Source organism: Balaenoptera physalus, assembly GCF_965194825.1.
Source record: "Balaenoptera physalus genome assembly, chromosome: 10".
In the NCBI taxonomy this organism is placed as follows: Eukaryota; Metazoa; Chordata; class Mammalia; order Artiodactyla; family Balaenopteridae; genus Balaenoptera; species Balaenoptera physalus.
Genome location: NC_138889.1, coordinates 4,632,335 through 4,647,009, shown reverse-complemented (window position 1 = coordinate 4,647,009; position 14,675 = coordinate 4,632,335). Strand labels below are relative to the sequence as shown.

General features: G+C 43.4%; 1 long non-coding RNA gene across 1 annotated transcript in view; it reads left to right on the top strand.

The window, feature by feature from the left end:
• The first annotated feature begins 1,573 nt into the window (after positions 1-1,573).
• LOC309667631 overlaps positions 1,574-14,675 on the top strand; it is a 71,176-nt gene continuing 58,074 nt past the window's right edge. The window contains exon 1 of the long non-coding RNA XR_014267862.1: positions 1,574-14,574. This is a non-coding gene — a long non-coding RNA (uncharacterized lncRNA). The remainder of the gene's footprint in view (positions 14,575-14,675) is intronic.

The window sequence follows — 14,675 nt, the reverse complement described above, 5'->3', positions numbered from 1 at the left end:
CGTTCTCACTGGCAGGAACACGGGGTCCACAAACACTGTGGGTGGTGCAGACTTCGTGTAGCAGAGGGAGACTTGCTTTCCAATAAATACTCCTCTTCAACGCCCCTTGCTTATCAAAGTGCTCACTTTCCCAGTGTTCTTCCGAGCTCTCTGTTCAAGGTGGGAGGGAACTCCTCCTGGGTAGTCAATCTCTCACCGACACCTTGTGGCTGCATCCAAGGGGAGCTGTTCCGTTTGTCTTTAATGAAGAGGTTGAGTTCGTGCTTCGTGCTTCCGGCTTTGGCGGCAGCAGTAGCAGCTAGTGAGACGTGGAGCCGGGGGGCAGAGGCAGGAGCAACTGGAAAAGTACTACTACTTTACAGCCGTACTACTGTAAATAACAGCAGTACAGCTGTAAGGTAGTAGTACTTTTACTACTTTAAAAGTACTTATGTTATTTGTCACTGCAACAAACATGTTGGAGAATCTTGGAATTTTATGGCTGAATGGATTTTTAGAAATCATCCAGTGGGCTTGTTTTACAGAAGGGAAACTGAGGCTGAGAGTTTAAAATTGTTTGTTCAGGAGGAGCCTGGCCCTGTCCTCCTGGCTTCTGGGTCAGCGCACCGTTCACGGTATCATTCTACCTAGTCCCCTCCTTCAACTGGGAAATACATAAACTAGACTCATATTATTTTAGAGTTCTTTTAGGAAGAAAATGAAAAATCTTCCCTGTCTTGGCGACCTGCCCACAAATTGTTAGCTTCATTGGTCCACAGCAAAATTATCCAAGTTCCTTTAAGTCATCCTTGCAATGTTTTTAAATTTTAAGAAGTTAAGCCCCTGTAATTCTATACGGAGGTGAACTGTGTGTGTACCGGCAACACCAGTTCCAAATCCACCCACTCTCTTCCCCTATGGGCACGCTCCCTCCCCAGTACATCTGTCTTCTACAGAGGGGCTGTCCACATGATGAGAAAACCACAGGCTGAAGAGTACAAAGTTACCTCAACAGTTAGTTCTTTGCTCTAGACCACGGATGACTGCCCTCACACACCTTGAGTGCCCCCTGCTCTCCAGAGACTGAACTGACCTACTTTGGCACCACGTGAAGATCACACCTGGGTCTCCGACACACACAGTGAGGAATGCAGCCTCGGGAGTCAGACGGCTCTCAGCTGTGCAAATGACACACCCTCTTTGGGCCTCAGTTTCCTCATCTGTAAAACAAGGGTCAAAATAGTGGCTCCCGGGACTTCCCTGGTGGTGCAGTGATTAAGAATCTGCCTGCCAGTGCAGGGGACATGGGTTTGAGCCCTGGTCCGGGAAGATCCCACATGCTGCGGAGCAACTGAGCTCGTGCACCACAACTACTGAGCCTGCGATCTAGAGCCCACGAGCCACAACTACTGAGCCCGCATGCCACAACTACTGAGCCTGCGCACCTAGAGCCCGTGCTCCACAACAAGAGAAGCCACCGCAATGAGAAGCCCGCGCACCGCAACGAAGAGTAGCCCCCACTCGCTGCAACTAGAGAAAGCCCGCACGCAGCAACGAAGACCCAGCACAGCCAAAAATAAATTAGTTAATTAATTAAAAAAAAAAAAATAGTGGCTCCCTCAAGGGTGATGAAGGGCAAATGAAGATGTAATGAGAGAGTCCATTTAAAAGGTTTCAAAAGAGGGCTTGGCACAGAAAAATTGCTAACTATCATTATTTCAGTGACTATTGAACTCAAAAAAATGTAAGGAAAAAAATGGGAATATTAGATTTCTGCCAACAGCCTGGTCCATTTATCTTTAAGAGCGTTGGCTTATCTCCAGATTTCAAGTTGCTGGGGACAATTTTACAAACTTTTAATCAGCTGCTTTCCCTGCAACTCCGATTTCAATCTTGTGTGCACGGAAAGGGGTGGGGCAGGTATGCTGAGACTATGGCTCTCCCTTACCAAAGCGCTACGAGTACCCAGATGTCTCCTCTCATCAGTATTGATGTGTCATCTCTTGAGCCTTCTTAAATATAAGTTTAGCTAAGACCTCCATTAACATTTTCAAAAGGAAAACACACACACACACACACACACACACACACATATAGAAACAATTGAGCAAAAGTAGTTTAGATTTCTTAGAGTATAGTCACCACTTGTTGGTTGCCAGAGCTTAAGAAGTACCCCGTCCTTACCTCGTTGTCCTTGATATGACCTGGATAAATGACAGTCAACAACTTCGAACTCATGGCAGGTTTGGGTTGGCCCAGCTGCCAAGTTGGGCAAGAATTCGATCCCTCCTGGAACTTTCTCCACAGCCCTTTTTCCAGCTGAGGGCTGGTGTCCATCTCCTCTGGACCCTCCCTCTAGGTCCCACCCTGTTCTGGTCCCTTAAGTGAGAGGGACCCTTTGTGTCTGTCTCTGGGCTTTGAGGCAGCCTTCCGTTTAACCTCTCTCCTGGAGTTTTCCGTGGTTCCAGATTCCACCTTTGCTTTTGATCCTTTCCTCTCTGCCTGTTCTATTTCTGTGCAAGTTTTGTTTGGCTGAAGCACGTCCACCCGCCAGAAATGAACACTTGTTCTCCCCTTCTCAAAGGCTTCCGGTCTTCATCCATCATCGAACATAGCAGTAGGCTCTGGCCTCTGTGACGGCCACATCTTTCTCTAGGGTCAGCCGGCCTTACATCTCCTCCTTTCAAACCTCGACTTCCCTTTACCACCACCCATTAGGTTCTCTTTCCCTGTGATCTAATATGTTGTGAGCAAATATACTGGGACCTGATTTGCTGGACACAAATGATGGACAGCTCCTTTTCTCAATGACTGATGAAATCTTTTCTGCTTCGCTTTTTCGGCACTACCCCCTTCCTCAAATTTCCTTTGTTGACTCATTCCTCTGGAGGCTTTAAGAATCTTCTGAAATTCTGACATAAGTTGATAGAATTGAACACATTATGCACATACTGTATCTTCCACATATAGCAGATGGAAAAAGACATCATTTCCACCTAAAGAATATGAGGCTTATTCCTTGTCACTTGGTTGAACAAGGATTTATTTACTCCTTGGATGGTTGCTGAGGTGATGGATGGGAAGTGTCACTGCCTTAGGTAACCCAATCAATTACTTGCTGCCAGTTGTAACCAGTTTGCTGAAAGAGCAATAAGCAAGGACCCGATACCATTCAGGTCACAGCATATTGTAGAAAATAGTAATTGTATTATGACCAAAGAGATCCAGATACTTCAGCCCCTGGGGGCTCTGCCTTCTCCAGGCCTCACACAGTTGCCCTGAGAGCTGAGGGAATTATTATCTCAGCTCATCCTAACGCATGTTGCTCAGGCCCAGGAGTGGGGAAGCTTGGCTCGAGGTTTCCAGTGGGAGTACCTTAATTGTGTATTTACACCCCTGCCCATCAAACCTTCTCCATCCAATCTCCCTGCTCCAAGTCCGAAGAAAGTCTTGGCAGATCCCTTTGCTCTCCCAGGTACTTTCAGGCATAGTCTCATTTTCCATCTAATTAAAAAATATAGGACTTCCCTGGTTGCCCAGTGGTTAAGACTCCGTGCTTCCACTACAGGGCACATGGGTTCGATCCCTGGCTGGGGAAATAAGATCCCACATGCTGTGCGTCACGGCCAAAAAAACAAAAAAAGATTAAATAAAAAAATAAATAAAAATATAATCTCTTACCCATTTCGAAGCTTCTCCCCTTGCCCACAGCAGGCTCAGAACCTGCATCAGGCAGCTGGGCTGTCTTTGTCCCCTGCTCCACCTTCCTTCCGATGAGTTTGGGTGGAAAGGAAAGAAGAGATGAGGGTAGCCTTGGCTGGTGCCGTTGATACTGGGGTTGGTGCCTGCGGTGTGGCAGACACCCCAGTGCTGACTTTCGGCTGGGACACCACTGCACCCCGCCCCCCCCACACCCTTTCCTGTGGGTCACCTCACCCTGGAAGGCAGCCGCTCTTTAACTGATGCCTCAGTGCTGACCCCTCAGCCAAAGGGAAAGCTCAGTCAGGGTGCGTCACCATTGGTGGACATGCAGCTGCTTCCCCTGCGATTCCTTGCCTGTGTCTTTGCATCACAGGAGGCACCAGCCCACCTCCCACCTTTGGGCTTTCCACATAAGGGGGAGACACCGGTCTTCGGATCCAGAGACAAAGGATAAGTTCTTCCAAAATCCCTCCAGGCGTCCCTCCAGCCCCTGGTAGCCCTGGGGCTGTGTTTACCATTCAAAGCCCCTCAGCAGACCAGCAGACCAGCAGCCCACCCCACCCATATGTCAGGAGAAAGAGGAGAAAATGAATATGGAGGCAGGTTGCTGATAAGACTCGTCGGGAGTTTTTTGTTTCTTTCAGTTTTAATTAAACCAAGCTTTCGTTTTTGTGAACTCTCAGCAATACTTAGTGCAGCCTGCAATGAACATTCATCAAAGTCTATCGTTGAAGAAGTGGTACTGCTGCCCAAGTCTGTTTTGAATCCAGTACGGCTCTCTTTGTGCTGTTTCTGCAGCACCAAAGTCCTCATGTAAAGCCTTTCTCAGAGTCCAGGTTAGGCTTTTTACTACTACTTGTGCCCTGGATGCTGTAACCTGTCTTTTAACACATCATCAGAGACCCTTGAGATTCTCAAATGATTATGTTTCAAATGTGAGAATTGTAATGCCTTCCAGGAAAAAGATGTTTTTCTTAGCCATACTCAGCAAATCCCATGCAATATATTGAATGATCTACATGAAAATGTTTGGGCAGTGCATTTCCTCAGAGGGCAGGCCGCCACATTCCTTACCTATGAATAAAGCTTTCTAGGTGGCACAAAGAGGTAATGCCCAGACTGAAATCTCCTGAGGCCAAGTTTTCTCCAGTTGATATTCCCCTCACAGCTGCTAGTGTCCTGTGGAATGGGCACCCACTATTACCACAGCAGAATCAGGGCTAGAATCCAGGGCATTAGAGGAGCGGCACTTTCACACTCTCCTTGGAGCTCCTGCAGTGGGTATATTTTGTAAATGTTACAGAGCCAGTCATTCAGAATATACAGAGATGGGAAAAAAACATAAAGCAGGAAATAAAAACAAACAAACAGAACAACAACAAGAAAAAAAAATAACAAACAAAAAACCCAATCTCCTCACCCCAACACCCAGAACTGGGAGCAAATCCTTTCACCAAATGTACTGTTGGTGATGTCAGAGAGGAATGTCCTACCAGAGGCTGTTAAAAGCATTTAGAAGGTCATATAAATGGAATCCTACAGTATGTAACCTTTTTTTTTTTTTTTAATGGTCACACTGAGCAGCTTGTGGGACCTTAGTTCCCTGACCAGGGATTGAACCTGGACCCTCGGCAGTGAGAGTGTAGAGTTCTAACCACTGGACTGCCAGGGAATTCCCAGTAAGTAACCTTTTGAGACTGGCTTCTCTCACTCAGCACGATGTCTTCGAGATTCATTTGAGTTGTTGCCTGTATCAATATAGTTTATTCCTTTTTATTTCTGAGAATAACAATGTAATTAAACATATCAACAAGCAGAAAAATGCACCTTTTAAAGTCATCTCTAAACAATAAACAGAAAATCATATGAAAAATTCAACATTCGTTCCTGATTTTAGAAGAAATCCCAGAAACAGAAATAATAAACTAGAAATAAAAGGGAACTTCTTCAATCTGAAAAAGGGTATCTACAAAGAGCCTGCAACCAACATAATTCTTATTGCTGAAAACCTCTATGCTTTCCCCGTAAGATCAGCAATAAGGATAGAATGTCTGATCTTACTATTCAACATTATACTAGAGGTTCTAACCAATGCAACAACACAAGAAAAAAAAAAAAGGAATTCAGATTGGGAAGGAAGGAAGAAGGCAACTTATGTTTAATCATAGATGACATGATCATGTACATAGAAAGTCCTAAAGAATTTATAAAGTGCTACTAGAACTTTGTGAGTTAACTCACAGTAAGTGAGTTAAGCAAGATTGAACACAAGGCTAATAAGCAAAAATCAATTATATATCCATATTCTAGCAGCAATCAGACATTGATATAAAAGGAACAATAGCATTAATGATAGCATCAAAAATATGAAATACTTCAAGAAAATAAAAGATGTACAAGCCCTGTGCACTGAAACTACAGAAACATTGCTGTGGGAAATTAAAGAACTAAGAAATGAAGAGATATATCATGTTCATGGATCAAAAACTCAAGCTTTTAAAGGTGTCAATTCTTCCTTCTTTGATATATAGATTCAATGTAATCCCACTGACAATCTTAGTAGCCTTGTTTAGAAATTGACAAGCTGATTCTAAAATTTATGGAAATGTCAAAGACCTAAAATAGCTTTTGAAAAAGAAAAATCAAAGTTCATGACTTACACTGCATAAAATCAAGAGTCATTATAAAGCCACAGAAATCAATATAGTGTAGTGTTGACATGAAGACAGAAAATTAGATTAGTGGAACAGAAATAAGGGTTCAGAAATGATCCCATGCATATATTGTCTATTGATATTTGACAAAGGGGCCAGGGTAATTCAATGGTGAAAGGTTAGTCTTTTCAACAAATGGTGCTGGGATAGTCATCTGTGGTAGACAAAATTCTAAAGATGTCTCCCCCACATTCTGTATTCTAATTATTCAAAGTAATATAGGTACTATTGCTAAAGGGACTTTGTAGATGTAATGAAGTTTATAGACCTTTAGATAAGGAGATTATCTAGGATTATCCACATGGACACAATATAATCACTTGAGTCCTTAAAAACAGAGAAATTTCTCTGGCTGGAATCAGAGCTGTTGGATCATATGGTAACTCTATTTTTAGTTTTTAAGGACCCTCCATACTGTTCTCCATAGTGGCTGCACCAATTTACACTCCCACCAACAGTGTAGGAGGGTTCCTTTTTCTCCACACCCTCTTCAGCATTTATTATCTGTAGACTTTTTGATGATGGCCGTTCTGACCAGTGTGAGGTGGTACCTCATTGTAGTTTTGATTTGCATTTATCTAATTAGCAATGCTGAGCATCTTTTCATGTGCCTGTTGGCCATCTGTATGTCTTCTTTGGGGAAATGTCTATTTAGGTCTTCTGCCCATTTTTGATTGGGTTGTTAGTTTTTATATTATGAGTTCTATGAGCTGTTTGTATATTTTGGACATTAAACCCTTGTTGGTTGCATCACTTGCAAATATCTTCTCCCATTCTGTAGGTTGTCTTTTCGTTTTGTGTATGGTTTCCTTTGCTGTGCAAAAGCTTATAAGTTTGATTTGCTTATTTTTGCTTTTATTTCTATTGCCTTGGGAGACGGATCAAGGGAACTACTATTAAAGTGAAGGAATTGATTGGGAAAGAATGGGATCCTGTAAGTTGGAATGGAGGTGTGTGGGAAGATCCCAATAAAGCTGAGGATGTGGAGCCCCTGAATCCTGTTGAGTCTTCTTTCCTGGTGGAAGAGGTCACCCCAATCTCAATGTAAGCAGCTTTGCACCACCATTAGACGTGGCCTCCCCTCCCCCACTGGGAGTAGCCTCTATACCTCCATTTGAGGGGATGCACCCTGTCTCGCCTGAGGAGACTGTGATGGCCTCCCCTGAGGTGATTCTCATGCAAGACACTGCTGATTCTCCTCAGAGCCCACCCCCACCACCCCTCCTCGTTTCTAGACTCAAGCCCCAGCTAAAGATGAGGCACAAGGTGTGACCCACGAGGAGGTGAGCTATACTCCAAAAGAGCTACTTGAGTGTCTTCATTCATCCAGATTGAAATCCATGGAACATGTGTGGGAATGGAGATTAAGGAAATGGGGTCATGGTGGACATCGGATCCAGTTTTTCCCATTGGATCAGACTCACAAAGCTGAAGTTCTGCATTTGATGTTGCAGCTTAAGGAGTTAGGCAGGGCTCTTATCTTACAGTTTGATTGGTCGGATGAAACATGGACCAAAACGTGGTCCATGGGGAGCAAGCTGGAAATGCCAGACTTGCCTTGGTTTAATGTGGAAGAATGGATGCAGTGGCTTAGGGAGATAGAAATGTTAGATAGATTTGTCATTTAAGACCCACTCACCCCCCCTAGGAGGGTCCAGAAGACATACTTTCACCACTACTATGAGGGATAAATTTGTGAACGGAGTCCTGGCATCCTCGGAGAGCTCTGTGATTGCTCCTCTCTGAAGGGCTGACCTCAGAATAGAAACTGTAGCCACTGAGTTGTCCTTATTCTATTACGAATACTTGTGTGTGTGTGTGTTACATGATATGGAAGATGTATCATAGTGTTGATGTATTATTAATATTACATCATAGTATTTAAGTTGCAGGATATCAAGGAGAAGAGTAAACATCACCCAAGGACCTTACATCCTCTTCTGGGGAAAGAGTTAGTGCATTTTCAGTTGTATGCAGGATAGCTGTATCATATTAGATGGAAGGTTGATCTTGTTATTGTCTTCATTTGGAGCTTAATTATGGCCTAAAGAGATGTGTGTGAGTATCAGGTTGACAAGGGGTCATCTTGTGATGGTTAATATTATGTGTTAACTTGGCTGGGCCACAATGCCCAAATATCTGGTCAAACACTACACTAGATGTTTCTGGGAGTGTGGTGTTGGAGAGAGTAACATTTAAGTTGGTGGACTTTGGGTAAAACAGATTGTCCTTCATAATGTGGGTGGACCTCATCCCATGAGGTGAAGGCCTCATGTTTTTGACTATTTGTGTCCTCCCCAGAATACATATGTTGAGGCCCTAGCCTCCAATGTGATGGTCTTAAGAGGTGGGGCCTTTGGTAGGTAATTAGGTTTAGATAATCCCATGATGAGATTTGTAAGAAGAGAGACACCGGGGCTTTCTCTCTTCTGCAAATGAGGACACAGCAAGTATACAGTCATCTGTAAGCCAGGAAGAGGGCCCTCACCCTCATGCTAGCACCCTGATCTCAGACTTCCTAGCCTCTAGAACTGTGAGAAATAAAAGCTTGTTTTTTAAGCCACCCCATCTATGGTATTTTGTTGTAGCAGCTGAGCAGACACCTGACTAGAACAAAAAACTGACCTCCCCTGAGCAAGAAGGAATTCTGCCAGCAGACGGCATTTGGACTTGAAAGACAGCATCGGCTCTTGTGTGGGGGTCCAGCTTCCAGACTACCCTGAAGATATTGGATATGCCAGCCTCCATAATCACACGTGCCAACTCCTTAAAATAAACCTCTCTGTGTATACACATCCTATTGGCTCTGTTTTTCTGGAGAAGTCTGACTAATGTAGTCACTTTGGAAAACAGTTTGGTGATTTCTTAAAAAGTTAAACATTCACCTTTCACATGACTTAGTCATTCCATTTACCTAAGAGAAATAAGCACACATTCATACAAGGACTTGTATACGGATGCTTATAGCATCTTTATTTCTAATACCTGCAAAACAGAAACCTCTCAAAATATTCATTAGTAGGTGAATTGATAAACTGTGGTACATCCATACAATGGAGTCATACTTAGCAATAGGAAGGAATACTGATACCCACAACATGATAAATCTCAAATAATTGTGCTGCATGATTTCTTTTACATAAAATTCTAGAGAATACAAACCTGTCTATAGGGTCCGAAAGCAGTTCGGTGGTTGCCAGGAGATGGGAGTGGGGATGGAAGTTCTGAAGGAGCATGAGGAAACTTTTGGAAGTGATGGATGTGTTCATTATCGTGATTGTGGCAGTGGTTTCACACATGTCAAAAACCATCAAATTGTACACTTTAAATATGTGCAGTTTATTGCATGTCAGTTACACCCCAATAAAGCCGTAAGTGCCCCCCGAACAACAGCGACAACAAAGCAGATGCAGACCATACCTTCCTGGTACTCACTGTTAGTGGGATAATAATCGCTAATATTTGCAGAGCTCTTTGTATGTGCCCTGAGCCTCTATATGTCATTTCTTTCAGCATTATTATTTCCTTTTAATAGAGGAGAAAAGTGAGCTTAGAGAGGTTAAATAACTTGCCTAACTTCTCTAACTTCACCTCTCTATCCAGAAATGTGAGTCCAGAGCCACTGACTATGGACACTGACTCCACAGCTGTTCTCATGTGGGGCTGAGTATAGGGGAGAGCAAAGAGGGGCGACAAGTGCACAAATGAGCCTGGGACAGAAACACAGCCTGGCGTGCCAAACTCAGGAGCCAAACCTTTATCCTTCAATTCCATGTGTCAAGTCAAGGGTTGCTGTCCTTCAGCCAGATAAGATGAGAGTCAGCAAAAATGGATTGAAATGAAGGATAAAAGAATGGGGATAAGAAAGGGATGGAGAGAAGGGAGGGAGGAAGGAAGGTGCAAGCCAGCTCATATCCTCAAGGAATTTAAGTGATAATTTAAACATAAAAAAGCACACTTCTTGTAGGGCTGGGGAGAGTGGGCTGAGATACACAATCTGGAGGCCCAAGGCTTTGATGGATGCGGCTGACGAGGGGTGGGCGGTTGTGAGGCTCAACTGCTCACACTCCTACCTAGTAATTCATTTTCTTCGGTACCCACGTCTGAAGGGCAGTTGGGGAAATTCACTCTAGTTTTACAGGAATCAGGAATGACCTCTAACACTGGAAGATGATGGATAAAGTGGGAGGACAGAGGGGGATTCAGTCAATGTTTCTTGGAATTTCCTTGGAAATGCTGAAGATACCTTAGGAGGAAAACTTTGTGGACGTTGAGATCATAGCATAATTACCACTCAGAGTACAGATGCTTACTCACAATGGATAATTCCAATGACCTAGAGGGAAATTACTCACATTGGGACAATACAGAGAGAATATCTCAATTATAGCATTTTATTACTATTATCAGTTATAAATGTGTTTAACTTATTGGAAATGTAATAGTATGGTTCCCCAAAATATAATTCTTTTCTTTCAAAAACACAAATATGCTTATTTTTCTGAAGACACCAAGAGACGCATTCTGAGTCATGGACTTAAGACAGTCTGTTATGGACTAAAAGTTTGTCCCCCCCGGATTCATGTGCTGAGGCTCTAACTTCCAATGTGATAGTATTGAGAGGTGGGGCTTTGGGGAGGTAATTAGGTCATGAGGGTGGGGCCCTCATATAGGGTTAGTGCCCTTATAAGGAGAGACACCAGAGATTCCTCTCTCTCTACACCAGGTGAGGACATAGTGAAAATGCAGCTGTCTGCAGGCCAGGAAGAGAGCTCTCACCAGGAACTGAATCAGTCGGATCGTTGATCTGGGACTTCCAGCCTCCAGAACTGTGAGAAAATAAGTGTCTGTTGTTTAAGTCCCCCAGTTGTGGTATTTTGTAATGGCAGCCCCAGCAGATGAAGACACAAGATTACTGCAATTCATTCATTAATAAAGCAAATGGAATCTCTTCAAACATCTTAGCTCAACCTCCCTGCATAGGAGACAAAGTGACAGGAAGAGACTCCCTAACATACCTGTGACTTTAGGTGAAGCTTCACGTTTGTGACTTTTAATGGACTCAGCTATAAAATGAGGGGCTGAATTCACATGCTCTTAGCCCATCTGGTTCCTAGGGAATCCGTCAGACTGCCCTTCTGTTTACTGTTGGTTGAGTTGTTATGACCTCTATTTCTTCTCAGCCTTAAGGGGTGACAAAGAGACAGGATGATTTCAGTTTTCTATTTCTGGAGGGTTCTCATCTATCTGCAAGTTTTATGTGATTTCTTACCTTTAAGAACAGATTTTCCTGGGACTTCCCTGGTGGTCCAGTGGTTAAGACTCCATGCTGCACTTCCACTGCAGGGGGTGTGGGTTTGATCCCTGGTTGGGGACCTAAGATCCCGCATGCCATGCAGCGCAGCCAAAAAAAATTTTTTTTCCTAAGGTTGAAGCTGATGGAAATAGGTTCCTGCGGCTTTGGAGCAATCATGAACGGTTAATATGTGAAGTGCCTTAGGGCAAGTTTAGCTGCCAGACAACTAGTTCTAAGTTCTTGAAGAGCCAAAGCACTAGGGCTAGTTCAGTGACACCTGCTGTCTCTGCTGTGATTTAGAGCTGTTTGTGGTGAGGCGTGCCAGCAACAGGTGTGGAGGCCTCACCTGTCATCAAAGGTAAGTGGGCAAGGCCAAGTAGGCCATGCAAAATTGTTCATGTGTACGGTTGTTCCAGCTCCCCTTTGAACGGCTGTCCGGGGAAGGGCTAGATGGACACTGGAGCCATCTGGCCATCTGGGTGGGTGGAGGAAGGTGGAGTGTTTCATGGAATTTCACAGTCCCCTTGACAGGCATAACCTGAGCCATTAGACTGATCTCATCCATCTTGATGTTATTTCTCTCAACAAGCAATAACCTTAGCTTTCCATGGCTTGTGGTTTCTGTAAGCTGGGAATGAATTCCTTGACTCTGAGTGAAGGTGTCCAATTGGAAACAGTAAAAAAAATATTTAGTCCATAAAGACATTTTGTCATCAGGGAGTGCCCTGAATTTGGAAGAGTCCAGTGGATAAAAGTCACTTTGGAAATCTGTGTGGAGCCAGAGGAGTGATTCGTCAGCCACTCAGGCATTCTTATAACCAACATTTATTAAGCATCTGTTGTGTACTAGACCCTATGCAACAAATGTCAGATATCAGAGGTGAACATATACAGGTCTTGTTTTCAAGGAACTCATGTATTAGTAAGAGAGATGAAAGCATGAACTGTTAGATTTTTTAAAATTAATTTTTATTGGAGCATAGTTGCTTTACAATGTTGTGTTAGTTTCTGCTGTACAGCAAAGTGAATTAGCTATATGTATACATATATCCCCTCTTTCATTGAGTAGAATTCCCTGTGCTATACAGTAGGTTCTCATTAGTTATCTATTTTATAGATAGTATCAAGAGTGTATATATATCAATCCCAATCTCCCAATTCATCCCACCCCTGCCTTTCCCCTCCTTGGTGTCCATACGTTTGTTCTCTACATCTGTGTCTCTATTTCTGCTTTGCAAATAAGATCATCTATACCATTTTTCTAGATTCCACATATGTGTTAATATATATTTGTTTTTCTCTTTCTGACTTACTTCACTCTGTATGACAGTCTCTAGGTCCATCCACGTCTCTGCAGATGACCCAATTTCATTCCTTTTTATGGCTGAGTAATATTCCATTGTATATATGTACCACATCTTCTTTATCCATTCTTCTGTTGATGGACATCTAGGTTGCTTCCAAGTCCTGGCTATTGTAAATAGTGTTGCAATGAACATTGGGGTGCATGTGTCTTTTTGAATTAACGTTTTCTCTGGGTATATGCTCAGGAGTGGGATTGCTGGGTCATATAGTAGCTCTATTTTTAGTTTTTTAAGGAACCTCCATACTGTTCTCCATAGTGGCTGTATCAGTTTACATTCCCACCAACAGTGCAAGAGGGTTCCCTTTTCTCCACACTCTCTCCAGTATTTATTGTTTGTAGATTTTTAATGAACTGTTAGATTTAGTCACATGAAATTGCAGACATTCAGCCACTTTGGCCTATTAAAAACTGACAATTTCATGTGGTTCAATCAGATGCTATTGTGTCTTCTGTATAACAGGCTACGGGAACAGAGGAATGAGTGGTTAATTTACATGTTGGATCATTGTCAAAAGGCTTTACTGAGGAGATAACATTTAACCTTGGCCTGAAAGGGGGAATAAAATTTTGAAAATATTGTAAAAGGTGAGGTGAGAGGAAGTAAGTTGCATTTATGCCATAAATACTTATTGAGCGTCTACTATGTGCAGGATGGTATCACACGCTTACGATACAGTGTTCAGCCTATACAGTTGAAAGTCTCTGTCTCCCTGGAATTTACATTCCAAAGAGGGATCCTGGGAATAAACACCTAATTAATTATTTAATTACAGTTCTGATTGGTGCTAAGAAGAAGCAAGTCTGCTAGGAGAGCAAGTTACAGGGGCCTGACCTGACCTGTGGATTCTCCAAGATAAAAAGGAATTAGCCAGAAAGAGATATGGGTGGAGGAGAGCATTCCAGACAGACGAACTGCATGTGCAAAGGCCCTGCAGCAGGCCAAGGGAGCAATGTTTCACCTCTCAGATTTTAATGATCCTAAGAGTATATGTCTCTATGATATGATCCCATTCCCAGGGGCTCTGACACTTGGTAAACACACAGGAGAAGACCCGGGTTCTAAGGTGTAGCCAAATCACTAACAAGGTGACTTGGGTGAAGATATCTTAGCCAGGAGCTATCTGTTTGGAAGGAAAATTAATTAATAAAATAAAAAATGAATGAAAATGAAAGCAAAACAAATAATTAAGGATATTGATTTTTTTCCCCAATTGTTCAAGTTTTCAACCTCCTTTTCAGATCCCTGCTGATTCTCCTTACACCTGAAGCCCGGACAGCCTTAGAAGAAATAGGCTTAAAACCCGTTGGGAGGTTTAACCTGAAAGCGTGTCAGAGTTGCCCACCTGGGTGGGGCACAGGCTGATTTCAGTGCCCTCCCATTTGGACACGTGTGGACCACTTCTGAAAGGCTCAGCTCTCTGCCACAGGCTTTACCAATGGACTCCACACGGAGGGAGTGCCCTCGGGGTCTGACCAGCCGAGGACACAGCTGAACCGGGCCTGGGCTGCTGGCAGAGGTGAGGAAAGGAATGGTGATGGGATGGAGAGGCCGGGGGGCTCATGCCACCTGACAGTCCCTCTGCATATTTCACAGCTTTTCTTCGTGTTTGGCATTGTT